The sequence below is a fragment of the Podarcis tiliguerta genome, assembly GCF_965153285.1.
Source record: "Podarcis tiliguerta genome assembly, chromosome: 4".
Classification (NCBI taxonomy): Eukaryota; Metazoa; Chordata; class Lepidosauria; order Squamata; family Lacertidae; genus Podarcis; species Podarcis tiliguerta.
Genome location: NC_139537.1, coordinates 7,047,412 through 7,075,248, shown reverse-complemented (window position 1 = coordinate 7,075,248; position 27,837 = coordinate 7,047,412). Strand labels below are relative to the sequence as shown.

Below are 27,837 nucleotides of genomic sequence, written 5' to 3'. Positions count from 1 at the left end.
ATGCCCTGTGACCAGTAAGGCTTTGCAGGACCAGGGACTTCCTAAGTTTGTTCTGGAGAGGCAAGGCACACAGGTGAGGCCGCTTGCTAACTCACAGCACCTGGTGGCTAGAGCCGGGAAGGGATATAAGGTCAGCATTTCTCTTCGGCTCTTTGCTTCTCGACCCTCAGACCCTTGACTTCGTGACTCCCTTGTTCCTGACTCTAGGACCCCTGGCTTCTGGACTCTCGTTCCTGCTCCCACCCCGCCATCTTGCCCCCAGTCCCGACGTCCTCAGCTGGGACTTTGATCTCCCGTAGACCGGACAGTGACATGGCTGATATAATAATAATAATTTATTATTTATACCCCGCCCATCTGGCTGGGCCTCCCCGGCCACTCTGGGTAGCTTCCAACAGAACACTCAAATACAACAACCTAATAAAGATTAAAAGCTTCCCTAAACAGGGCTGCCTTCAGATGTCTTCTAAAAGTTTGGTAGTTATTTTTCTCTTTGACATCTGGTGGGAGGGCGTTCCACAGGGCAGGCGCCTCTACCGAGAAGGCCCTCTGCCTGGTTCCCTGTAAATTGGCTTCTCGAAGCGAGGGAACCGCCAGAAGGCCCTCGGAGCTGGACCTCAGTGTCCGGGCAAAACGATGGGGGTGGAGATGCTCCTTCAGGTATACTGGACCGAGGCCATTTAGGGCTTTAAAGGTCAGCATGACCCTGATGGTCAAAACACCAACAATATAAAATAGACACTCATGGATAAGACTGATTCATCCTGCTCTGAGTTACTACGGAGCAGACTTCTGGGATCCTTACAACAAACAGAACAAATACATTGTGGGTGGGGGTGTAAACCTATTGCGTAACTATGGCAATGCAAAACTTCCTGTGCTGATACTAAGCACATTGCCCAAGAACCGGAGATCTTCCACTTTGAGGATCCATTTTTCCGCATTCAAACAGCTGGTGCAATGAAATCTGAGCAGCACCTGGAGAATTCCCCCCGCCTCCGGAAGCATATTTCACATATTTAATTGTGCGTGAAGCATCTGCGAAGATTTGCACACCAGAACTGCCCTAGATGCGTTGCGTTCCTGTTTGTAACCTTTTGCGCCCCGGCTATTTCTGGTGTGTCAACCCCAAATCTTCCTTACTTGATTTGGGTCCAGTCGAGGAATGACCCCCTCTCTCCGTTCTCCACCTGCTGAAAGAGGGAGTCGTTTTGCAAGGCATGTCAGGAGTTTGTTACAGGATCCATGGTTAGCTGAGTTTCTTTTCCAGCATATCTCAGGGTAGTTGGAAGGCTCCCGTTACTGCTCATACATATTGTTTTAAGAATTTTAAGGTCTTAGATATATAGTAAGGTAAAGGTAAAGGGGACCCGTGACCATTAGGGCCAGTCGTGGCTGACTCTGGGGTTGCGCGCTCATCTCGCTTTACTGGCCCAGGGAGCCGGTGTACAGCTTCCGGGTCATGTGGCCAGCAGGACTAAGCTGCTTCTGGCGAACCAGAGCAGCGCACAGAAACGCCGTTTACCTTCCCGCCAGAGTGGTACCTATTTATCTACTTGCACTTTGACGTGCTTTTGAACTCCTAGGTGGGCAGGAGCAGGGATCAAGCAATGGGAGCTCACCCCGTCGTGGGGATTCAAACCGCCGACCTTCTGATCGGCAAGTCCTAGGCAAGTCCACAGCGCCACTTGCGTCCCACTTGATATATAGTAAATGTTCATAAATGTACCAAGCAAACATGTACATAAATATATAAACCACATGTCTCAAGCAGCACAGGAAGACAGTCCTGAAACCATTTTGACTCCCAAACTGAGCAAATGTTTCTCTGCAAGGAGGGAGGAGGTGAAAAAACCTTCCTTGTTACAGGAATTGGGAAATCACCATCTCAAAGGAATGGCCAGACTACCAGGAAAGGCAGTCCGATAAGGCATTATCAGATAACCTGGCAAGGTACCACTGTATTGCAATTAACTTCGTGGCTAAATATACAAACAACCATACGCCATTGATAATTGCAGACCTCTTTTTTCCAATTGGGTGGGTGGGTGGGAGGAATGCAAATCCTCCTTTTGTGACCATGCCCCCCCTGCCTCGCTGTCCCCACCTTGAGTAAACCTGACTTGATAGGTCCATGAGAGACTTAGTGGGACAACTCCCAGGACTGGAATGTAGCAGCTGAAGGACAGAACCTCTTCGGAAAAAGAAAAGGGGGGGGGGAGTGCTGCTTGTATTTACCTACAGTGGTAAATACACCTGGTCTGGAGCATCATTCCCCTGTGTGTGTGGGCAGCACCCTAGCAGACCCTATAAAAGGGCCAGTCACACAGCCATCATCCTTTTTTGCTCTTTGCCTTCTTTTTGCCCTTTTGGACTCTTCTATTGGCTCTTAGACAACAGCACATGGCTCATCCTTACAGAAGATGGAAGCCGCAACGTAGAAAGTCTGAGGCCTAACTCAGGCTTCTCTTATCTACAAATGTACCTTGCTTTTGAATTGTGGTGCTGGAGGAGACTCTTGAGAGTCCCATGGACTGCAAGAAGATCAAACGTATCCATTCTGAAGGAAATCAGCCCTGAGTGCTCACTGGAAGGACAGATCCTGAAGCTGAGGCTCCAATACTTTGGCCACCTCATGAGAAGAGAAGACTCCCTGGAAAAGACCCTGATGTTGGGGAAGATGGAGGGCCCAAGGAGAAGGGGACGACAGAGGACGAGATGGTTGGACAGTGTTCTCAAAGCTACCAGCATGAGTCTGACCAAACTGCGGGAGGCAGTGGAAGACAGGAGGGCCTGGCGTGCTCTGGTCCAGGGGGTCACAAAGAGTCGGACACGACTAAATGACTAAACAACAACATAATCAAATCACAGCTTTCACATACAGGAATCGAACCTGCAACCTTGGCGTCATCAGCACTACGCTCTTAACCAACTAAGCTATCCAGGCTCAGCCAAAATAGAACTCTCAATAACTTATTTCCGATATGAAAATCTGTGCCGCAACCACATTTGCAACCCTGTGTAATGTTCTGGTCGCCACACCTCAGAAAGGATATTGTAGAGTCCGAAAAGGTTTAGAAAAGGGCCACCTAAATGATTGAGGGGAAGCGGCAACTCTTCTCTCAAGAAAGCTTACAGCGTCTGGGACTTTTAACTTTAGAGAAAAGGCAAGGAACACCCGATAAATAGAAGTTTATAAAATTATACATGGTAGGGAGAAAATGGGCAGCGAAAGCATTTTTTCCTCCCTCTTTCATAACGCCAGAATTCCTGGAAATGCCATGAAGCTGAAGGTTGGAAGATTCAGTACAGATAAAAGAAAGGTCACGTAATTAAACTGTGGAACTCCTCCCACAGGTGTTGCTGAAATCATCACCATTATCGCAATCCTTGCCAAGTCCCAGAAAGATTCCCAAGTTGCACACCAGGAAATTGTTTGAGTGCATGTCTGGAGGTGGCTAAATCATCCTTCCTTCTGCTAATAGCAAAACAAGATCTTTATTTGGGCCAACCGGAAAACATCCACGGTCGTGTGCCAACTTTCAAGCAGCCTGGAACTTTGTGATTTCGGCCGTTTTATTTACTTTGTTGTATGTAATTTTTATTAAATTTTCTGTTTTACAATTTAAAATACTCATTGTACATCCTTGAGATATCGGTGACTTCCCTTCTTCTCTTTCCATGGTTCATTTTGCATATCATAAATCCCTGAATAGTTTACAAAAACTGCACCATTCAGTATTCCATTGTTGCACCCATCAAAACTTACTTACACTGTTGAATTTATCTTAAGGCTGCCAGCGTTTTCAGCTGCACACAATTATTTCCCATATACTCAATATATGTTTTCCAATCTTCTTTAAATGTGTGCCCTCCTTGTTCTCTTATTCTATATGTTAAGTGTGCAAGCTGCGCATATTTTGTCAACTTAAGTTGCCATTCTTCTTTAGTTGGGACCTCGCTCGTTTTCCATTTTGGGGCTAACAAAACAAGGCCACAGTAGTAGCATACATAAGGAACATTTTTTTGACACCTGGGAATTCCAATCTGAATTATCCCCAACAGAAAGGACTTTGATTTTTTTGGGAAAGTACTTTAAAACATTTTTTTCAATTCATTATGGATCATTCCCCAATGCTCTTTTACCCTTTTCCAAGTCTGCCACATATGAAAGAACATTCCCTCTACCTCTTTGCATCTCCAGCACCTATCTGAGTCAGTCTTATACATCTTTTGGGGTGAAATAATATTTATTAAGTTTTCCATTTTAATAATCCAATAAAAACATTCCAAATTACAACACAATCAAAAAAGCCAAATATAAATGCCAAATTATATAACTTTGGGTGACTCCCATGCTCTGAATTTCACGAAGTGCTGATCATCTAATATCACGCTGCATTTCTTAATTAGTCAATAAACCATTCCGATGTTAATCCCACATTTAATTTTCATTTATTTTTACAGCCACTGGTCTGTTCAACTTTCGCCCTCGTACTTCTGTGTGAAATATTTTCCCCAGTCTTATACATCTTAGCAAGTCGCCTCAGAGTTAAATACCACCCGTGAATCATTTTCATGAAGTTCTCCTTCGAAGAATAACATGCTGTAAACTTCAAGTCGCTTTCCCAGAGTTTTCCCCAGAGTGTGATTTCGCCCGTTTTACAATCCTTGTATGGGTTTAAAAGTGAACCAGCTTGCACCAATTGTGATTTGGGTTCATCATTTAGTTCAGGGGTCCCCAAACTAAGGCCTGCGGACTGGATAAGGCCTGAGGTACTCGTTTATCTGGCCCATGGCGACCCCTGGTGCCCACTCTTACCGGCGCTGCGTTGCATGGCCAGCCACTTCCAGGTCGGAGGAGCACCGGAAATAGCTTGTGCGCATGCGCAAGCATTATTTGCACATATGCAAGCGTTATTCCCGGTGCACATCCAGGTCGGAGGAGGCCCGTACACATTTGCCCAAGCTGTTTCCGGTGCTCCTCTGACCCGGAAGTGCGCTGGAAATAGTGTGTGCGCACCCATATCCGCATGCGCTCCTCTGCCCTCCGGCCATAACTGTCAATTTTTCCCTTTTTTAAAGGGAAATCTTATTCGGAATAAGGGAATTTCCCTTTTAACAAAGGGAAAAAGTTGACAGCTATGCCTCCGGCCCACCGCGCGATCGGTGCTGGAGACCCCGGCCCGAGGCACGGTAAGTTTGCTGACCCCTGATTTAGTTAATTGTGGCTTTGGGGGAGACACGGCGGACGCCGGCAAAACGCTGGAGGGAACAAAACGAACGAGGATGTGAAAATGCGAAGCAATCCGGCCCGTCTGCTCCAGCAAGCAAACAATAGTGACCTCAACGCAGGGCATGGAACCATCAGGCCCTGCCAGTCAATGGGATGACGCAAGAGCATTCTGCAGCCTCCTGGTGGATTTAATCCATGTGCGGAGGGCTCAGATTTCATCGCAGGGCCGGCGCCTGCCAGCAGCAGCAGAAGCCACCAGCAGCACCCCTTGCTAAGCAGCACAGCTTTCCTGTTTCCCCTGCGTTGCTGACAAGGCAGCAGCAGCCAGCCGGCAGAAAACATGGGAACGGCTCTCGCTTGGACCGCAGGGAAGGCCAGTCGCATTAGGAGCAAAATAGGCTGAAGACAGGCCATCTCACCTGGATACTCTCCTCTCTGACATTCGCTTTCTAGGTCCTCAAGCAGGGATCCCTGCAATCAGGAATGAGCAAATCGGTCAATCTCAGACCCTCCATGTGCCCCCAATTTCCAGGGACAGCCCTGGATTTACAGAAGCTGTCCCAGTTTCTGATTTGATCCCAGAATGTCCTGCTTTTCCTTAGGATGTCCCGACTTTTAACAAAGAAATGTTGGCAGGTATGGTAAAGGTAAAGGTGGAGTATAGCATCTAGATCAAGGGAAGTAATAGTGCCACTGTATTCTGCTCTGGTCAGACCTCACCTGGAGTACTGTATCCAGTTCTGGGCACCACAGTTCAAGAAGGACACTGACAAACTGGAACGTGTCCAGAGGAGGGCAACCAAAATGGTCAAAGGCCTGGAAACGATGCCTTATGAGGAACGGCTAAGGGAGCTGGGCATGTTTAGCCTGGAGAAGAGGAGGTTAAGGGGGGATAAGATAGCCATGTTCAAATATATAAAAGGATGTCACATAGAGGAGGGAGAAAGGTTGTTTTCTGCTGCTCCAGAGAAGCGGACACGGAGCAATGGATCCAAACTACAAGAAAGAAGATTCCACCTAAACATTAGGAAGAACTTCCTGACCGTAAGAGCTGTTTGACAGTGGAATTTGCTGCCAAGGAGTTGGTGGAGTCGCCTTCTTTGGAGGTCTTTAAGCAGAGGCTTGACAACCATATGTCAGGAGTGCTCTGATGGTGTTTCCTGCTTGGCAGGGGGTTGGACTCGATGGCCCTTGTGGTCTCTTCCAACTCTATGATTCTATGATTCTAAAGGGACCCCTGACTGTTAGGTCCAGTCATGGCCAACTCTGGGGTTGCGGCGCTCATCTCGCTTTACTGGCTGAGGGAGCTGGCGTACAGCTTCTGGGTCATGTGGCCAGCATGACTAAGCCGCTTCTGGCGAACCAGAGCAGCACACGGAAACGCCATTTACCTTCCCGCCGGAGCAGTACCTATTTATCTACTTGCACTTTGACGTACTTTTGAATTACTAGGTTGGCAGGAGCAGGGACCGAGCAACGGGAGCTCACCCCATCGCGGGGATTCGAACCGCTGACCTTCTGATCGGCAAGTCCTAGGCTCTGTGGTTTAACCCACAGCGCCACCCGCGTCCCTGGCAGGTATGGTAAAGGTAAAGGTAAAGGTACCCCTGCCCGTACGGCCCAGTCGTGTCCGACTCTAGGGTTGTGCGCCCATCTCACTTAAGAGGCCAGGGGCCAGCGCTGTCCGGAGACACTTCCGGGTCACATGGCCAGCGTGACGAAGCTGTTCTGGCAAGCCAGCACCAGCGCAGCACACGGAAACGCTGTTTACCTTCCCGCTATAAAGCGGTACCTATTTATCTACTTGCACTTAGGAGTGCTTTCGAACTGCTAGGTAGGCAGGAGCTGGGACCGAAAGACGGGAGCTCACCCCGCCGTGGGGATTCGAACTGCCGACCATACGATTGGCAAGCCCTAGGCTCTGAGGTTTTACCCACAGCGCCACCTGCGTCCCGCAGGTATGGTAGGACGTCCCTACTTTCATCGGAGAAATGTTGGAGGGTATGGTTATGCAACCCCCGAGTGAAGGAGATAAGTAACAATGCAACCTTTAGAAGACATCTGAAGGCAGCTCTGTGTAGGAAAGTTTTTTAATATTTAATGTTTTATTGTGTTTTTATGTATGTTGGAAGCCGTCTAGAATAGCTGGGGCAGCCCAGTCAGATGGGCGGGGTATAAATAATAAATTTATTGTTGTTGTTGTTGTTATGATGATGGAATAGGACGTCCCTATTTTCACCAGAGAAATGTTGGTTGGTATGCAGCCTCTCTCTCCATTTTTCGTCCTTCCAACCTCAAATTCAGTTCTGCATTTGCGAAAATGGCATTTAAAAACGTGTTGTACAGTGGTGCCTCGCAAGACGAAAAGAATCTGTTCCGTGAGTCTCTTCGTCTAGTGGTTTTTTCGTCTTGCGAAGCAAGCCCATTAGCGGATTAGCGGATTAGCGCTATTAGCGGTTTAGCAGCTATTAGCGGCTATTAAAGGCTTAAGGGATTAGCAGATTAGCTGCTAAAAGGCTATCAGCAGCTTAGTGCCTTAGGAAAAGGGGTTGGGGAGCGGAAAAAACCCCCAGGAATCGCAAGACATTTTCGTCTTGCGAAGCAAGCCCATAGCAAATTCGTCCTGCGAAGCACCTCCAAAACGGAAAACCCTTTTGTCTAGCGGGTTTTCCGTCTTGCGAGGCATTCGTCTTGCGGGGCACCACTGTATTTCTTTGTGGGGGGGGGGATGTGCATCTTAGGCAAGATTGCATGTGAAAAGGTGTAGAGACAGTATGAGATTAAGAGCCTAATGCCAGGCTCAAAATGAGGGGGAACAGGAGGACAATTGATTGATTGATTGATTGATTGATTGATTGCTGTAGTGGAAGCTGACACATGGCTAAGGATGTACAAATCTATCAGTTTTGGTTTCTCCCAGGCTCTCATTTTGCCCAACGCGGGACTCAAACTCACAACCCCAAGATTAAGCTCCTGATAGATTCTATGATTTGCATGCATGCCTTACCCTGGCGCATATGCATTTTTGCACACATTACTTGGCAGGAGAGCTGCCTTGCAAAAATCAGAGAAGTGAGGATGCTGAAGGATTCCTGTGTTTCGGCTCACCTCTTGTTTCGGGAAGTGCTTAGGTAGATTCACCTTTAAATGTGAAACGAATCAGATTTCTCCTACACCGCTGCCTGCAACGTGATGCTTTTAACTGGGGAGGGAGGTTAGGCATCTAGCCAGGAGCTTTCTGCGTCCAGAGTGGTTGCCTCCCCAACAGGGGAACATCTATTGTCGCAGGCCAGACTATTTGTCCGTCTAGTGCAGGGGTCTGCAACCCGCAGCTCCGGAGCCGCATGTGGCTCTTTTACACCTTTGCCGCGGCTCCGGGGCGGATACTAGCGAGGGGAGGAGGCGCATTGTACGCCCCGACACTCCCCACTGTGGCGGGCGCTGTACTGGCTGTGACGTCGCATGGGGGCAGTGCGTGCGTTAGTCACGCACCGTCCTGACGTCACCTTCCCACCCACCCACCCGCTACATTGTAAGGGGCATGTACGCTGGTCACTGCATTGAAAGGGGGCATGTACGCTGGTCACTGTCTTGAAGGGGAGTGAAGAACACACACACACAAAAAGGTAACTTGTTAATTTAACGTTTATTTCTATGAGGAGGAGTAATTCTGAGGGGTCAAACAAAGAAATAATAATAAGTGACAAAAAAGTTATTTTTATAATGACGAGTTTTGCGGCTCCCAGTTTTTTTCCCTTCGGAAATGGGTCCAAGTGGCTCTTTTTGTCTTAAAGGTTGCAGACCCCTGGTCTAGTGCAACATTGCCTACACTGGCCGGCAGCAGCTCTCCAGGGTCACAAGCGGGACTTTTAAATTACTTCTTCCCACCTAAGCCAGGGGACGTCCTACTAAGACAGGGCCAAAACAATGCAAGGGAATCATCTCCCCACACCCATCCCTCGAATTTGAGAGCGAGTGTCTTGAGCTGGGATTTCTCCATGAAATGCGGAAGGGTGAAAGAGGGCGTCAGTTTTGTTTGGAAGCCTCATTCTGCAAGTGAAACACTGCGGGGCTGAATTTCCCCCACTCCTTTGGAAATGGGGGTGTGGGGCAGGGCTGGAATTAGGTTTGATGAGGCCCTCAGCTACTGAAGGTAATGGGGCCCTTTCAGTGGCGTAGCGTGGGGGGTGCAGGGGGGGCCGGCCACACCGGGCGCAACATCTGGGGGGGGGGCGCTCGCACTCGCAGCTCTCTGCCCCTACCTGGCTCACTCACTCTCACTGCAGTGCTGGCTGTGCGAATCCGATCGGAGCCGCCGGGTCGCCGCCCACTGTGGAGGGGAGGGTGCCAAGCGTGCGGTGCGGAGAGAGAGCGAGGGACTATCTGGGGGAGGGACAGTGCAGCAGGGGGCGCAAGTTACTTGCCTTGCCCCGGGTGCTGACAACCCACGCTACGCCACTGGGCCCTTTATATGTCCAGCTGTCCTTTGTCAACAACAAATTGTCGCTGTTTTTTTGTGTTGAATATATGCTATATGGTAATTAGACTCTTGAGAGTCCCATGGACTGCAAGAAGATCAAACCTCTCCATTCTGAGGAAATCAGCCCTGAGTGCTCACTGGAAGGACAGATCCTGAAGCTGAGGCTCCAATACTTTGGCCACCTCATGAGAAGAGAAGACTCCCTGGAAAAAACCCTGATGTTGGGAAAGATGGAGGCCACAAGGAGAAGGGGACGACAGAGGACGAGATGGTTGGATAGTGTTCTCGAAGCTACCAGCATGAGTTTGACCAAACTGCGTGAGGCAGTGGAAGACAGGAGTGCCTGGTGTCCTCTGGTCCAGGGGGTCACGAAGAGTCGAACACAACTAAACGACTAAACAACAAAAATAGGTATCTCAAGCCATTTGCACAAAGCAAAATATGTAGTTTATCAAAGTAATTGTTGAACTGAAATACTGTTAAGAAGAAGTGTATGAATAGTGAACTGTGGGTTAAACCACAGAGCCTAGGACTTGCTGATCTGAAGGTCGGCAGTTCGAATCCCCGCGACGGGGTGAGCTCCCGTTTCTCGGTCCCTGCTCCTGCCAACCTAGCAGTTCGAAAGCACGTCACAGTGCAAGTAGATAAATAGGTACCACTCCGGCGGGAAGGCAAACGGTGTTTCCATGCACTGCTCTGGTTCGCCAGAAGCGGCTTAGTCCTGCTGGCCACATGACCCGGAAGCTATACACCGGCTCCCTCGGCCAATAAAGCGAGATGAGCGCCGCAACCCCAGTCACGACTGGACCTAATGGTCAGGGGTCCCTTTACCTTTACCTTTAAGTTCAAGTAACAAGGGCCACTGCTTGTATTGCAACCCTTCCTGTCTTCTTCTTTCTTCTTCTTTGGTGATCAGTCTTACTCATAGCAGAGTAAGATTGTCTTCCATAAACACGGTCTTAACAGGGAGTCCGTAAGTGACTGTGGAGGCCAATTCTGGATCCACACGTCCTTCCACAGTGGGGACACAGGTTTCCGGGCGGGAGTTGATCACGGTCTGGATTTGCCAAGCGTGCCTTCCTCTTAGCACGTTTCTCCCTTGCGTCCTGAGTTTGAGTGTCTTCAAAGCCCATGACACCTTTGGTAAAGGCTGTTCTCCAATTTGGGGGGAGGGCCAAGAGAGTGGGGCCCTAAGCTATAGCCTGTTTAGCTTATACATAAATCCGGCACTGGTGTGGGGAACGTGTTGACATTCATTCCTGACCTGGAGAAATGTGTCGTGACCATGCTCATCTGAGTTCAATCCTGCACCTCGACGTTCCAGGCGTTGTCGCATATTACAAGCAAACAGGCCGACAAACAAACTCATGCCTGGAATGAATGCCTGCCATGGATGAGTACAAACAAACGCCTCATTTCGCAGGGGCCAATTATGGTTATTTTAAGGTTGTTGTCCAATGGCCCCTCTACTGTTTTGTAAGCATACTCACATTTTTCTCTCTCCCAGGCAGGCAGGAAAAAGCAAAAAACAAACAAGGAAGGGGCTGGAATAATCCCGCTTTGGGGGGCGGGGAAAGGTTATGACATTTGAGGTTTGGGGTTTCTTTGGTTTAGAAAAAAAAAAGAGGAGTAGGGTAAAGGGAAGTAGCAAAAAGGACGTGAGCAACAAGAATTTTTCCTCCATCTCTCAGAATTTGGGGACATCCAGCGAAACTGACAATTCAGGACAGACAATAGAAAGAACTTCTTCACAAAGTGCAAAGTAATCTAAGGCAGTGATGGCTGCTTACCTGTATGGTTTTAAGAGGATAAGGCAAATTCACGAAGGATAACAGGAGTCAGCAAACTTTTTCAGCAGGGGGCCAATCCACTGTCCCTCAGACCTTGGGGGGGGGGGGCGGAGTATATTTTGAAAAATAAAAAATAATGAACGACTTCCTATGCCCCACAAATAACCCTGAGATGTATTTTAAATAAAAGCACACATTCTATCCTTCGTGAAACACCAGGCAGGCCCCACCCTCACGACAAGAAAAAATAATGAACGAATTCCTATGCCCCACAAATAACCCAGAGTTGCATTTTAAATAAAAGCACACATTCTACTCATGTAAAAACACGCTGATTCCTGGACCGTCCACAGGCCAGATTTAGAAGGCGATTGGGCTGGATCTATCCCTGGGCTTTAGTTTGCCTATCCATGGATAAGACTGTCAGCAGCTACTACCACTATCCCAGGTCCTGAATGAATAGGGTAACTGTGCCCCTGAAGGACCAGGTGCGCAGCCTGGGGGTTATTTTGGACTCACAGCTCTCCATGGAGGCACAGGTCAAGTCAGTGTCCAGGGCAGCTGTTTATTAGCTCCATCTGGTACGCAGAATGAGACCCTCCCTGCCCGCAGACTGTCTCATCAGAGTGGTGCATGCTGTAGTTATCTCCCGCTTGGACTACTGCCATGCACTCTACGTGGGGCTACCTTTGAAGGTGACCTGGAAATTACAACTAATCCAGAATGCGGCAGCCAGACTGATGACTGAGAGCAGCCACCGAGACCATATAACACCAGTCCTAAAGGATCTTCACTGGTTTCCAGTACGTTTCTGAGCACAATTCAAAGTGTTGGTGCTTGAAAGCCCTAAACGACACTGAGCTAGATGGAGAAAAGATTTAACTTTGCCTAGCTTTCTGGTGGTTGGCACGAGGCTGCTAATAACATGACTTAGGAACGTTCCTCTGAAATTCCCCCTCCAATTTCTCCTTTCCGGCGCCTCTCCTCTCCCTGGCAGCTGGTGGAAAGAGGAAGTGGGACCCCTTTCTCCGCTACCCCCTTGCCCTTCCGCTGGGAGACGCTTCCTCTAAAAACCTCACACTCTGGGTTTTTCTTCTGCATCAAACCCAAATTAGGGAAACAAAAGTTTGAAGGCAGGATGAAAGAAACCACACCCAGAGCCACGAAATTGAGCCCTTTGCTCGCTGACATATCTCTGCAAATCTGTTTTTGGCTGTAAAACGAAGTGGGGAACCACCCAGCAATTTGTCTCCTTAAGCCAGAGGTTTTCAACCTTTTTGGGTCCACGGCTCCCTGGACCAACTACATTCCTTCTGCGGCACCCCTGTGGGGCTCAGGAACCCAGTTCTGTCCACCCCCCTTGCCTGCAGAGCTGGCAGCCCCCAGTGGCGTAGCGTGGGGGGTGCAGGGGGGGGCCCCGGCCGCACCGGGCGCAACATCTGGGGGTTAGGGTAAGGGGGCGCAAATCCACGGGTTAGGGGGAGCAAATTACTTGCCTTGCCCCGGGTGCTGACAACCCACGCTATGCCACTGGCAGCCTCTCACCCCTTTTCGAACACCCTCCCTTCTGGAGGGTTCCCTCAACCTCCCCTCCCCTTTCCTGGGTGTCCTCTGGGCAGCCCCAGTTGCTGCCCCTGTCCCAAAGAGAGAGACCTCATCACACTGCCCCACAGGGGCCTGGGAAACATGCCTGGCAAGCTCTGGTCCATGGGGTCACGGAGAGTTAGACACGACTAAACAACTAAACAACAACAACAACAGTGTAGCAGGCTAGTTTCTTCACACTTCTTCTTTGCCAAGCCTTTATTAGGCACTGCGAGCATAGGCCATCACAAAACATCCATATATAAAAGATTTAAAATATATGCAAATAAACAGCCATGTAAAATATGTAATAATGAGAATTTTCATTGGAATTTAGATTCGGCAACCCCTCTCTGTTCCGCAGCCGGACAAGCAAGAGGCACAAGTCCAAGGGCACATCTCAGTCAGGCGAAGATGAATGCACAGGTGTTCATTGAATTATAGACTTGGAAGGGTCCCCAAGGGGTCATCTAGTCCAACCCCCTGCAAAGCACATGACGTGTGCTGCTCATTTTGCAACTTCGGATGAGCTGAACTTGACCTGTCTGAGGAGCACGCTCCGTTGGTGCAGCCCTTGTTTCCCAACTCACACAGTACAAATTCATTGCTGTTGTAGGACTCTTATAGATACAGAAACAGGAACTGCCACAATCTTGAAACCAGCAAAACAGGATGGCTACTTGATTTGTAGTTTCCTGAGAAAAGTCCCTAAAATAAAAAAAGAAAAGAAAATTGGATTGCTGGTTGACCAGGAAGTATATGTGGGGGAACCCCACAACTAGCCCGTTTTAGTTTCTAATTCTTATTTTTCTCCCCTTTCGGACCACTTGCCAGAAAAGGGAGAAGGCGTTTTATCTCCCCGTAACCTTTCTGTGAAGCAGAAGTGGGCATCTATTTCTCTGTTGGAGGCTGCATTGCATCAGGGTGCCCTGTAGGGGGCAGCACTGCTAGAAGAGGCGGAGTCAAAGGTGGGTGGGGCTAAATTAAGGATGGGCGGAGCTACCCACATTCTCTGCTTACTGCCCTCTCTGTCTGTCTGTTTGTCTGTCTTTCTCTCTCTCTCCATATCTGTCCCACAGAAGGGGCTCTCTCTGTGGTGGCCCCTTGCCAATGATGATGATGATAATACAGTGGTACCTCAGTTTTCGAACGTCTCTGTTGACAAATGTTTCGGAATTCAAACACCAAAAAACTGGAAGTAAATGCTTCCGTGTTTTTTTTATTTTATTTTCAATGCAAAATTACAACAAAAATTACAAACAAATCCAAAATAAAACAGTACAAACAAGGAAAAAAAACACAAGAGAAAAAAAGAACACACAAAAAAACAACAAAAAATCTACAAATAAAACCATATCATCATTCTAATCTAATCATTACATACATATACACATATCAACTTCCTTCCTTTCTTCTAAGCCCTCGAAATTTTTACTCTTTCTAAGTTGTTGTGTCTAATGTAGATTACCTCTATCTTTATACTTTTTACACCCATTTTCTTTCTTTAACCCTGCAAAGCATCATTCATTACATACCGATATTCTTACTCCAGAACAATGTTTTTTCATATACTCTTTAGCACATCCCCATTCTTTTTATAATTTTTGGTCCGATTGTCCCCTTATGAATGCCGTGAGTCTTGCCAGATTTATATATTTACAAAATTTAATTTGCCATTCTTTTATTGATGGAATTTTTCTCCCTTTCCATTTTTTTGCTATGAGCATCCTGGCAGCTGTTGTCGCATAGAGGAATACTTCTGTGTATAGAAGAATGCTTCCATTTTTGAACGTGCCTTGAAAGTTGAATGACTTCTGCTGTGTGTTTCTCAATTTTCTCAGTTAAATTTCCAGGCCCTTTGCGCCTTGTTTTTCAAACGTTTCGGGACTCGAATGGTTTTCCAGAACGGAATACGTTTGGAAACCGAGGTGCCGCTGTATTCATATACTGCCCATCTTACAGTGTGGCCCCTGCCACTCTGGACGGCTCCAACAAAAATATTAAGAACTCAACTTTGGATCCAGCACAGAGCAAGAAGGTCTCTGTGTCTCCAGCTTCCAGCTGCTTCCAGCTCAGCCCCTACACCCAACTCTGGCCCTTGTTCTTCTACCCAGCAGACAGGTGAGGGGACTCACTCATTGTGAGCACCGTCACTCATGAGCACCTATCTGCCCGCAGACTGTCTCGCCAGAGTGGTGCATGCTCTGGTTATCTCCCGCTTGGACTACTGCAATGCGCTTTATGTGGGGCTACCTTTGAAGGTGACCCAGAAACTACAACCAATCCAGAATGCAGCAGCTAGACTGGTGACTGGGAGCGGCCGCCGAGACCATATAACACCGGTCTTGAAAGACCTACATTGGCTCCCAGTACGTTTCCGAGCACAAGTCAAAGTGTTGGTGCTGACCTTGAAAGCACTAAATGGCCTCGGTCCAGTAGACCTGAAGGAGCGTCTCCACCCCCATCGTTCTGCCCGGACACTGAGGTCCAGCGCCGAGGGCTTTCTGGCGGTTCCCTCCCTGCGAGAAAGAAGCCAAGTTACAGGGAACCAGGCAGAGGGCCTTCTCGGTGGTGGCACCCGCCCTGTGGGACACCCTCCCACCAGATGTCAAAGAGAACAACAACTACCAGACTTTTAGAAGACATCTGAAGGCAGCCCTGTTCAGGGAAGCTTTTAATGTTTGCTGTATTACTGTATTTTAATATTTGGTTGGAAGCTGCCCAGAGTGGCTGGGGAAGCCCAGCCAGATGGGCAGGGTATAAATTATTATTATTATTATTATTATTATTATTATTATGTCTCCAAGCTCATTATTTTGGGATGCTAGAGGACACTTGAGCTGCCAGCTAAGTTTTCTGACCTGTGCACAAATTTGTCTGAGCAGTTCAGCAACCTCCTCTGTTAGATTTTAACCCTTGCTGAGGATAGGATTCCAAGGATTGGAAGGGACTCAGGACATCATCCAGACTGACCCCCCCCCCCAACCCACAAAACTACATTTAGGATTCTGGGAGAGGGAGGTTCCTGCAGAGACGCCTGCCAGCGAGATGGGAGATGCTGGGAAGCTTTTTGCAGAGGCTCCTGGGAAATTAAAACTCCTGTTCCTGTGATAAACGATCCCTGGACGGTGTCCAAAGACTAGAAAGCCGGTTGCACATTAAAAGGGTTGCATTATTAATGTCGAATTAATGTCACATCCGAAACCACATGCCAATTATATGGGGTTCGACAGCTGGTCGACGTAGAAGGGCTCTTTGAGCCCTTACTTCTGGCAAAAGGTTGAGACTGATTCCCTGGAAAGCCCCCCCCCCCTTTGATCAATGGATCATTTAAGGAGGATGTTGACAAGCTGGAAGGTGTGCAGAGGAGGGCGGCTGAGATGATCAAGGGTCTGGAAACCAAGCCTGATGAGGAACGGTTCAAGGAGTTGGGCATGTTTAGCCTGGGAAAGAGGAGATGGAGAGGAGATAGGAGAGTGAGACTGGTGACTGGTAGTGGCCACTGAGACCTTATAACACCGGACCTACATTGGCTCCCAGTACGTTTCAGAGCACAATTCAAAGTGTTGGTGCTGATTGTTCAAGCCCTAAATGGCCTCGGTCCTGTATACCTGAAGGAACATCTCCACCCCCATCGTTCTGCCCGGACACTGAGGTTCAGCTCCGAGGTCCTTCTGGCGGTTCCCTCCCTGCGAGAAGTGAGGTTACAGCGAACCAGGCAGAGGGCCTTCTTGGTGGTGGCGCCCTCCCATCAGATGTCAAGGAAATAAACAACTACAGTGGTACCTCTGGTTGCGAACGGGATCCATTACAGAGGCCCGTTTGCAACATGAAAAGAGCGCAACCTGCAGCAGCGTGACTGCACACGTGTAGGTTGCGATTCGCCGCTTCTGCGCATGTGCGTGACGTCATTTTGCGCTTCTGCGCATGCGTGATCAGTGAAACCCAGAAGTAACCCTTTCCGGCACTTCTGGGTTGCTGCGGGACGTAACCTGAAAGAACGTAACATGAAGCGGACGTAACATGAGGTATGACTGTATCTGACTTTTAGAAGACATCTGAAGGCAGCCCTGTTTAGGGAAGTTTTAATGTTTGATGTTTTCTCGTGTTTTTAATATTCTGTTGGGTGCTGGCCAGAGTGGTTGGGGAAACACAGCAAGATGGGCGGGGTATAAATATTATTATTATTGTTATTATTTACAAATATATCAAGGGCAGCCACATGGAGGATGAAGCAAACCTGTTTTCTCCTGCTCTGGAGGGTAGGATCCGAACCAATGGCTTCAAGTTACGAGAAAGGAGATTCTGACTAAACTTTCTGACAGTAAAGAGCTATTCCACAGTGGAACAGTCTCCCTTGGGAGGTGGTGGACTCAGTGGCGTAGCGTGGGTTGTCAGCACCTGGGGCAAGGCAAGTCATTTGCGCCCGCCCCCCGCACTGTCCCTCCCCCAGATAGTCCCTCGCTCTCTCTCCGCACCGCACTGCACGCCTGGCACCCTCCCCTCCACAGTGGGCGGCAACCCGGCGGCTCGGATCGGATTCGCACAGCCAGCACTGCAGTGAGAGAGAGTGAGTGAGCCAGGTAGGGGCAGAGAGCTGCGAGTGCGAGTGGCCCCCCCCCCCAGATGTTGCGCCCGGTGCGACTGGCCCCCCCTGCACCCCCACGCTACGCCACTGGTAAAGAGCTATTCCACAGTGGAACAGTCTCCCTTGGGAGGTGGTGGACTCTCCTTCATAAGCAGAGGCTGGATGCCACTCTGTCATGGATGCTTCGGTTGAGATTCCTGCATTGCAGGGGGTTAGACTAGATGTCCCTTGGGGTGCCTTCCAACTCTACAATTCTGTGATTGAGTTTGTATACATACTTAAGGTACATATGAAAGAGGCTCATTTATCATCGAGGAACGGCTAAGGGAGCTGGGCATGTTTAGCCTGGAGAAGAGGAGGTTAAGGGGTGATATGATAGCCATGTTCAAATATATAGAAGGATGTCACATAGAGGAGGGAGAAAGGTTGTTTTCTGCTGCTCCAGAGAAGCGGACACGGAGCAATGGATCCAAACTACAAGAAAGAAGATTCCACCTAAACATTAGGAAGAACTTCCTGACAGTAAGAGCTGTTTGACAGTGGAATTTGCTGCCAAGGAGTGTGGTGGAGTCTCCTTCTTTGGAGGTCTTTAAGCAGAGGCTTGACAACCATATGTCAGGAGTGCTCTGATGGTGTTTCCTGCTTGGCAGGGGGTTGGACTCGATGGCCCTTGTGGTCTCTTCCAACTCTATGATTCTATGATCATTATATTTTGGGAATGATTCAGGATCTTATGTAGCAGCCTTGCTTTAAACTTCCTGGACATCCCATGATCATATTATAAATTAGTGGAGTTCTAGGTTATAAATCAAGCACTGCTAGGAATGGTTTCTTTCTGCTTTCCAAAGTATTCTTCCCACTAAAAAAAATACAGTGGTACCTTGGTTTACATACGCTTCAGGTTACAGACTCCGCTAACCCAGAAATAGTACCTCGGGTTAAGAACTTTGCTTCAGGATGAGAACAGAAATCGTGCTCCGACGGTGGGAGGCCCCATTAGGTAAAGTGGTACTTCAGGTTAAGTACAGTTTCAGGTTAAGAACGGACCTCCGGAACGAATTAAGTACGTAACCAGAGGTACCACTGTAAATCCAGTTTGGCACAAGCAATTTTTATTTTTTATTTAATTTTTAATCATTTTTTATTAATGTTTATAGAGAAAAACACAAAACTTAGTATTTTCCTCCCTTTTTAAAACCAAACCAAGATTTTTATATACATACAATAAAAACAGGAAAGGGGGAGGCAGAGAAATAGAGAAGGAAAAAGAAATAAATAAAAAGAGAGATAAGATGTTATAAGAGAAACACAGGGGGGGGGGGAAGGTTCAGAAAGTGATGAACTTCCGATTCTTCATCTGTCTGCCAAATAAAATCAATATTCACTTCGTCCAGACCATGGGTAGTCCAACTAAGGCCCGGGGGGCCGGATCTGGCCCAATCGCCTTCTAAATCTTGCCCGCGGATGGTCGGGGAATCAGCGTGTTTTTACATGAGTAGAATGTGTCCTTTTATTTAAAATGCATCTCTGGGTTATTTGTGGGGCCTGCCTGGGGTTTTTACATGGGTAGAATGTGTGCTTTTATTTAAAATGTATCTCTGGGTTATTTGTGGGGCATAGGAATTCGTTCATACCCCCCCCCAAAAAAAATATAGTCCAGCCCCCCACAAGGTCTGAGGGACAGTGGACCGGCCCCCTGCTGAAAAGGTTTGCTGGCCCCTGAGGTCTCCAGACCAATCCAATATAATAACCCACAGAGCCAATTTATAGAAACCAGTGGCGTAGCGTGGGGGGTGCAGGGGGGGGCGGGCGCACTGGGCGCAACATCTGGGGGGGGGCGCACTCGCAGCTCTCTGCCCCTACCTGGCTCACTCACTCTCTCTCACTGCAGTGCTGGCTGTGTGAATCCGATCCGAGCCGCCGGGTCGCCGCCCACTGTGGAGGGGGGGGGGTGCCAGGCCTGCGGTGCGGAGAGAGAGCGAGGGACTATCTTGGGGAGGGACAGTGCAGTGGGGGGGGGCGCAAATTACTTGCCTTGCCCCGGGTGCTGACAACCCACGCTACGCCACTGATAGAAACAATAGAAACAAACATCTCCAGTCCTCAAATCCAGATGCAAAGGTTCCATTTTCTTTTTTTATGCAAAAAGTCACAGGTTCACGATGACTTTTTTCTGATTAAACATGCAGTTTTTTTTATTCTGAAACGGTGGCCTGGAGTGGGCGGAAAAAAGTTTGAGCGCCACTGATGCAAACAGGCAACGCTGCGCTAAAGCGGACCGAAGTTCTGAATCTCTGTAGAAGGAAGATTCCTGGGTTGCCGGGGGTGGGAAGTGAAATATGGGCTGGGAAATCCGGCTTGTTTCCTACGAAGGATTTTGACCCCGAGCTGTTCGCCTCTGCTCTGACAGCTGGCGGCAACTGGGTGTCGCGTTTGCAGCGCGCGCCTTTGCCAATCTGACTTGAGAGCGCAGCAGCTTGCATTCCTACTCATCTTTGCCCAGAGAGAGAGAGAGAGAGAAAGGGAGAGAGAGAGAGAGAGAGAGGCAGGGCTGCCTCTTCTCTAATCTTCCCCCACCCAGGGGCCAGTCTGGGCAGGCCAGTTCGCAGTCCCAGGCACGCCTCTCTGCCTCCACTCCGCTTTGCTGCTGCGCCTCTTTTGCAAACCGAGACAGAAACAAGCGAAGTGCTGGGGAGAAACAAGCGCAAGAGCGCGCGCGAGGAGCCAGCCAAGGAGAGGCGGGTAGAGGGAGTGAGATGCTGTGTTTCCCGGCGATTCCTCCTCCTCCCGCTGCTTTTATCAGGCAAAGGAACTGAGCATGGAAAAGCCAAGAGACCTGGCATCGTGAGATTCTCCCTGGAAAAAGCAGAAACTGTAAGTTTTGGGTGGGTGTGTTTGCAGGTTTCGGAATAGCGCGCGGAAAACGTCTCTGACACACTCCAGTAGCGAGGAGTTCCAGAGGTCAGGCACTCCGTGGAAACTTCCACCCTCCTCACACAGAAGTGTTCCCTTTGATCTTAACTGGGTCTTTTCCTTCTCTTCCCCCCCCCAGGTTTGTGATAACTGAATCCCCCTGGGATGTCGATCTCTCCCTCTTGCGCTATTTTTAGGTTCCTGTTTTGTCAACCGCCGGTTTTAAATAGGTTGTGACCTGCGAGGGAGATGGGACCCAACACCTAGATCAGTTTGCAGCCTCGAAGACTTAGAAAACACACAATTAAAGGGCCATTTTAAAAAATTATTTTAAAAAAGAAGGTCAGGCAATCAGCCCTTGGGGGTTCAAAGCGGTATATGAACAGGTTTAGAAAAAGCCTTTTGAGTAATTGCAACATAGGTCACATTTTGCACGATAAAGTGATTTATTTCATGATGATTCATGGTTTATTTATGTTGTACAAGTGTGGGTTTGGTGTGTTTTTTTTAAAAAAAGGTTGCTGGCTCCTTCCTTTTGAGTAAGCATGAATAAACTCTGGCAGTAGGTTCTCGCAAGGGGGGTTGTTACACCATTGTATTCCCCACTCACTACAACCTGCGAGGCTTCCCGGTAGCCTTCATACCTGACCAAGATTTGAACCCAGTGCTTCTGAGTCCAGTGTTGTGTTGGTTGTTAAGTGTGGGTGGGCTAGGAAGCAGAAGTGTGGGTGGACATTACTTGGAAGGATCCGGCCATTAATAAATCTGAGCAAAAAGTTATTCAACTGTTAGTTATTTGATGAGTCAAATCAAATCCTTTACTAATCTCTGTGGAGCAACTGTGAGGACACAGGCAGGCCGTGGAAAAACACATTTAGGAAGAATATATTGCGATTTCTATTATGCTACCTCCCTGTTCAGCTCAGGGTGTTTGGGTTTGCGAGGAGCTGTTGTTTATTCTTTTTACTGTATTGGGATTTTTTGTCTAGGTTGAGAGTTTAAAATATATTACTTGACCTGCTCAAGTGGCATGGGCACCCATAGTTTGCAGGGGGTCAGGGAATTACTGGATGAACCCCAATTTCCCAGATCCTCAACTTTCATGAAGCAAAAAACTTCCTAGTATTTGTGAGCCTGAGATTTGAAGCAAAAGATACTGACACTGTTACGATCATTTGTATGTGTGCAAAACTAGCTTATTCCTCACTTTCAGAATTTGGTTTCCCCACCCTCCCAAAATTCCCGGGAACACCCATGGCTCTAAGGATGAAGATTCAGACACGGAAATAATATTGCAGCAGCATAGCTGTCAACTTACAGATTTGAAAATAAGGGACCAGCATCCTCGAAAGTAAGGGATCAGCAGCCAAAATAAGGGATCAACAATTACTTTTATAAAATACATATTTTGTTGCGTGCAAACAGCTTTAGATACCTAAAAGGTCCATAAATTACCATATAGCATATATTCAACACAAAAAACAGCAACAATTTGTTGTTGACAAAGCACAGCTGGACATAGAAAGGGCCCCATTACTTTCAGTAGCTTATTTAAGGGCCATCATCAATAAGGGACAGCAGTGGGACATGGCACTGGAATAAGGGACTGTCCCGCCAAATAAGGGACGCTTGACAGCTATGTGCAGCAGTCCATCAAACACACAACACACAGCCCCTCTAGGCTTTGCCAACTCAGTGCCCTCCAGAAGTTTGGGACTACAACTCCCATCAGCCTCGGCCAGCACAAAACATCTGATGGGCACCAGGTTGGTTAAGGCTTTGAGGGTCTTCTGTTTTTGTTTTACAGTTGAGGGATGTATAAATTTTATCAATCCAACAAATAAATAAATTCCAGAATGACGCGTTCTCCCACAGGTTTGTCACAAACTGCACATAGATGTCTCCGCAAATTAGTAGTTTCTGCATCCTGCATCAGACAGAAGGAATTTGAGCTAAGCTCTTATTTACTTAGTGTAATGCAAGGTGTTCAATTGGAGCGAGCCTCCTTTAATTCCCTTGTAGCATGTGCTGGAAGCACAACTTGAACGATTAAGCGCACGTTTCCCTGCTTCCCAGAAAGCCACGAGAAACTCAGGCTGCTATCGATGCCAGACAGCAGCATCTAGCTTCTAAAATTTCCGGGTAGGGCAGGGTGAGGCCCCCTTGCCCATGAAACCCTGGATAACCTCTGCCAGTCTGGGTAGACAATGCTGAGCTAGGTGGAGCAGCAGCCTGGCTCCTTTTCAATGCAGCTTCCCATGTATTTAAAGCACAATTGTGTTTTGGAATGTCAAAAACAATTGGCTCTGTGCTTGCAAAATGATCCGATCCAGTTTCGAGCGAGTCTTAACGCCCAGTGGGCAATCAGAATAGGCACAGGTGGCGTGTTAGCGACAGGACTGGGAACAAACCTCATCCTCATTGTTATACGCACAGAAAATAGTTATGTTGCTTGCTTTAATAGAAGGATGAAAGGAAGGATCAGATGACTCCATAGAACACATCAACACAAAAACACCCCTTGCTTTGGAAACCTGGGCTTGACCCCCCTAACCTTGTCTTTTCATTTGTTTTATCATTGAAGCGAAACCTGGTTTTGTTCTTGCGAGACGTGAATTTGCTTGGAGTTGTCACGGCGCCGTCAATCTCTTAATTTGTTTGCGGTGCGGGCGAGGGGAGCGTTTGCATACAAACAAGGATACCCGCAGGAACTGAAATCACTTCTTGCCTAGGACCCACGTATCTACGGGACCGTGGCTCCTGGTATGCCCCGTGGAGGACCTTAAGGTCCACAAATGACAACACTTTGGAGGTCACAAGTCGCAAGGTGGTTAGATTGGTCTCAACTAGGGCCAGGGTCTTTTCAGTACTGGCCCCAATCTGGTGGAACGCTCTGTCACAAGAGACCAGGGCCCTGCGGGACTTGACATCTTTCCGCAGGGCCTGCAAGATGGAGCTGTTCCGCCGGGCCTTTGGCTTGGACTCAGTCTGACCCTTATGTTCCCCTCGCCTTATGGTTTTGATGAGGCTGCATTTTAAATTGCATTTTAACCTGTATTTCAAATTGTTTTTCCCCCCTATTATGTTTTTACTGTAATTTTACTGGTGTTAGCCACCTTGAGTCCGGCTCTGGCCAGGGAGGGTGGGGTATAAATAAAATTTTATTATTATTATTATAAACTCCAAAGTGATAAGGAGCTGGCATTGTCGGAGTGGTGGATGTTTCAGGAGGTAAACATAGGGAAACAGAGTGCCTCTTTGGTGGCCAAACTCTTAGTATGCCCGGATTTGCAAAATATAGTCCCCAGCTGGGGCGTTGCTTCGGCAAGTGAACCCCATGCTCTTTCACTGTTCAAAAATGCCCTGGCTGTTGCTCAGATATGTCCAGAGCTGGTGCCAACGCCTGGCATTTGGGGGCAGCTGTTGGGGCCTCCAGTGCCCCCGGCAGGGCACACGGCTATGCCTGTCCTAATCCTACCCACTCCCCTTTAAATTCTTGCCTGGACCTGCAGTCAGTGCTGGATTAACCCCTCTGGAGGCTCCTAGGCAGTTGAAATCTCGGCGTGCCCCTCGCAAATGACCCGCTGATATATTTTTTTTGTTTGATTGTTCAAGATCAAATCAATATTACTTTGATCTGTTGCCACAGGACCCCTAAGGGACATGGGTCAGTGCCTACTCTACCTATTTTGGTAGGGTGGCGCTGTGGTCTAAACCACTGAGCCTCTTGGGCTTGCCGATCGGAAGGTCAGCGGTTCGAATCCCCACAACGGAGTGAGCTCCTGTTGCTCTGTCTCAGCTCCTGCCAACCTAGCAGTTTGAAAGCACACCAGTGCAAGTAGATAAATAGGTACCGTTGTGGCGGGATGGTAAATGGTGTTTCCGTGCGCTCTGGTTTCCATCACAGTGTCCCGTTGCGCCAGAAGCGGTTTAGTCCTGCTGGCCACGTGACCTGGAAAGCTGTCTGCGGACAAACACCGGCTCCTTCGGCCTGAAAGCGAGATGAGCGCCGCAACCCTATAGTCGCTTTTGACTGGACTTAACCGTCCAGGTGTCCTTTACCTTACCTTTACCTGCCTATTTCAGCACTGCCTGAATCTGATGGGATTCAAGCCACAAAAGCCTGATATTTTGGACCACAGCTCACTCCCCCCTGCATCGGTCCTGAAATCCTTTCCCAGTCCAGTCCTGTAACCCGTGAGTCGTAATAACAGTGTTGTGTAGAGACCTTTGCACCCAAGACACTGCTCTCCTGGTCCCATTGCTCTCTAAGCAGCTCTGGGCAGCCCCAGCCTGAAAGGGACTTTGCCCCTTTGGCAACCAGCAGCGTCGTAACCTGAAGCAAGACACAATTCGGCTGCTTATTGGAGCACAGCGTCCGAGAGGGCAGACTGAGTTTAGTGGGGCAATGCCCCACTGGCCCTAATGACCCCAATCCACCAGGTAGCAGCATGCCTTTCAGTGTGCGATGCTTGCCGTGCTTCCCTACAGACCCTCTCGGGTGCCAAGATCAGCCAAGGGGGCCCTCTTGGTAGTTCCCCCACCCTCAGAGGCCCAAAGTGATGGTGGCTGTCCAGGAGAGAGACTTCTCTGTGGCTCCTAAGCAGTGGAACTCCCTATCCACAAAGGGGCGCTGGGTACCTTCATTGTACAGCAGTGGCGTAGCATGGGTTGTCAGCACCCGGGGCAAGGCAAGTAATTTGCGCCCCCTAACCCGTGGATTTTAGCACTGATTTTAGCACTGAGAGTGCGAGCGCCCCCCCCCCAGATGTTGCGCCCGGTGCGGCCGGCCCCCCCTGCACCCCCCACGCTATGCCACTGTTGTGCAGCTTTCGGAGGATGCTGAAGACACACCTGGCTTTTGACACTTGAGGCCTACATTTTTAGGACTTGCCTGATTTCATTGATTGTAAGATGTTTTAAGTTGTTTTCTAATATTGTACAGTGGTACCTCGGGTTCCAGACGCTTCAGGTTATAGACCCTTCAGGTTATAGACTCCGCTAACCCAGAAATTGTACCTCAGGTTAAGAACTTTGCTTCAGGATGAGAACAGAAATTGCATGGCGGGGGCAGCAGGAGGCCCCATTAGCTAAAGTGGTACCTCAGGTTAAGAACGGTTTCAGGTTAAGAACGGACCTCCAGAACGAATTCAGTTCTTAACCTGAGGTACCACTGTACTTGTTTTACCATAACCTGCCCTGGAACCTTAGCGTAAAGGGATAGGTAGATACAGTCGTACCTTGGTTGTCAAACGGAATCTGTTCCGGATGTCCGGACGCCTTCCGAAAACATTCGACAACCAAGGCGTGGCTTCTGATTGGCTGCAGGAGCTTCCTGTACATTGAACCGGAAACCGCGGAAGCAGCGTCGGACGTTTGGCTTCCAAAGAACGTTTGCAAACCGGAACACTCACTTCCGGGTTTGCGGCGTTTGGGAACCAACACGTTTGACTCCCAAGGCGTTTGGCTTCTGAGGCACAACTGTAAATAGATACATAGATACTTACAGGGCTGTCTTAAGCATATCTGGCACTGTGGTCCCCCCCTTTCCCAGGGTTGTTGACCTTTCTCCAAACCTCTGCGGGGATCACCCTACTCCCGTGGGGGCTTGGCAGGCAAGCTGCATGCCCGCCAGCCGTATGGTTGGTGGGGCACAGCTGGCAGACCTGCAGGGAAAGGGGAGGCCGCTGGCAAAGCCGCACAGCTCCCCCACTCACTGGGGTGTCCCTGAGAGGCCAGCGCCCTGGCACAACGCGCCAGTAGGCCCAATAGGAAAGACGGCTCTGGATACTTAGATAGATAAACCGGGCTTTTCCCCCAGCTGGAACTCAATTCTAGTACCTCTCAGGTGGGCGCCATTGCTATTATAAAAGAATAAGGGAGGCGTTCCGTTTCTCCCAATACTCATATTTCGCAAGCGATCCTCAATAACACAGTACATTTCTGCATGTTATAATCACTCATATACTGGTTCATTTCTCTTGTTTTTGGTTGGACAATTGGACCTGGGACCTCCTCAAAATCCAGAGAATTACACATTGAAGAGCTGGGATAGACATAGTTGGTAGACATCGCTCGTAGCACTGAGGCTCTGAATCCAGGGTAGTGGGTTCGAGAACCACGTTGGGCAAAAGGTTCCTGCATTTCAGGGGGTTGGACTAGATGATCCTCAAGGTCCCTTCCAAATCTGTGGTTCATGGTGCGATCCGGAACCTCTTTTTTTATATGTATAGAAAAATAGCACACTGGATAGATAGATGATAGATAGATAGGTGATAGATAGATAGATAGATAGATAGATAGATAGATAGATAGATGATGGATATAGATAGATAGATAGATGATAGATAGATGATAGATAGATAGATAGATGATAGGTAGATAGATAGATAGATAGATAGATGATAGATAGATAGATAGATAGATAGATAGATAGATGATAGATAGATAGATAGATAGATAGATGATAGATAGATAGATAGATGATAGATAGATAGATAGATAGATAGATAGATGATAGATAGATGATAGATGAAAGATAGATGATTGATAGATAGATAGATGATTGATAGATAGATAGATAGATGATAGATAGATAGATAGATAGATAGATGATAGAGAGATAGATAGATGATAGATAGAGAGATAGATAGATAGATGATAGATAGATAGATAGATAGATAGATAGATAGATGATAGATAGATAGATAGATGATAGATAGATAGATAGATAGATAGATAGATAGATAGATGATAGATAGATGATAGATGAAAGATAGATGATTGATAGATAGATAGATGATTGATAGATAGATAGATAGATGATAGATAGATAGATAGATAGATAGATGATAGAGAGATAGATAGATGATAGATAGATAGATAGATAGATGATAGATGATAGATAGATAGATAGATAGATAGATAGATAGATAGATAGATAGATGATAGATGATAGATAGATGATAGATAGATAGATAGATAGATAGATGATAGATAGATGATAGATAGATAGATGATAGAGAGATAGATAGATGATAGATAGATAGATAGATAGATAGATGATAGATAGATGATAGATAGATAGATAGATGATAGATAGATAGATGATAGATGATATAGATAGATGGATAGATGATAGATAGATGATAGAGATAGATAGATTAGATAGATAGATAGATAGATAGATAGATAGATAGATAGATGATAGATAGATGATAGATAGATAGATAGATAGATGATAGAT

At 47.9% G+C, this 27,837-nt stretch overlaps 1 protein-coding gene and 2 long non-coding RNA genes across 4 annotated transcripts in view; 2 read left to right on the top strand and 1 right to left on the bottom strand.

Moving 5' to 3' along the window:
- Positions 1–27,837, bottom strand: part of LOC310675886 — a 217,881-nt gene that overhangs the window by 12,450 nt on the left and 177,594 nt on the right. The gene's annotated exons all lie outside the window — the stretch shown is intronic.
- The window catches only part of P2RY2 (purinergic receptor P2Y2), a 45,023-nt gene continuing 37,358 nt past the window's right edge, over positions 20,173–27,837 (top strand). Inside the window, exon 1 of one of the 2 annotated variants that reach the window (XM_083436700.1) lies at positions 20,173–20,563. The gene's annotated coding sequence lies outside the window, so the exon portion shown is untranslated. The remainder of the gene's footprint in view (positions 20,564–27,837) is intronic. The other variant, XM_083436699.1, reaches the window with a different exon arrangement.
- The window catches only part of LOC310675861, a 187,243-nt gene continuing 180,766 nt past the window's right edge, over positions 21,361–27,837 (top strand). Inside the window, exon 1 of the long non-coding RNA XR_014510253.1 lies at positions 21,361–22,231. This is a non-coding gene — a long non-coding RNA (uncharacterized lncRNA). The remainder of the gene's footprint in view (positions 22,232–27,837) is intronic.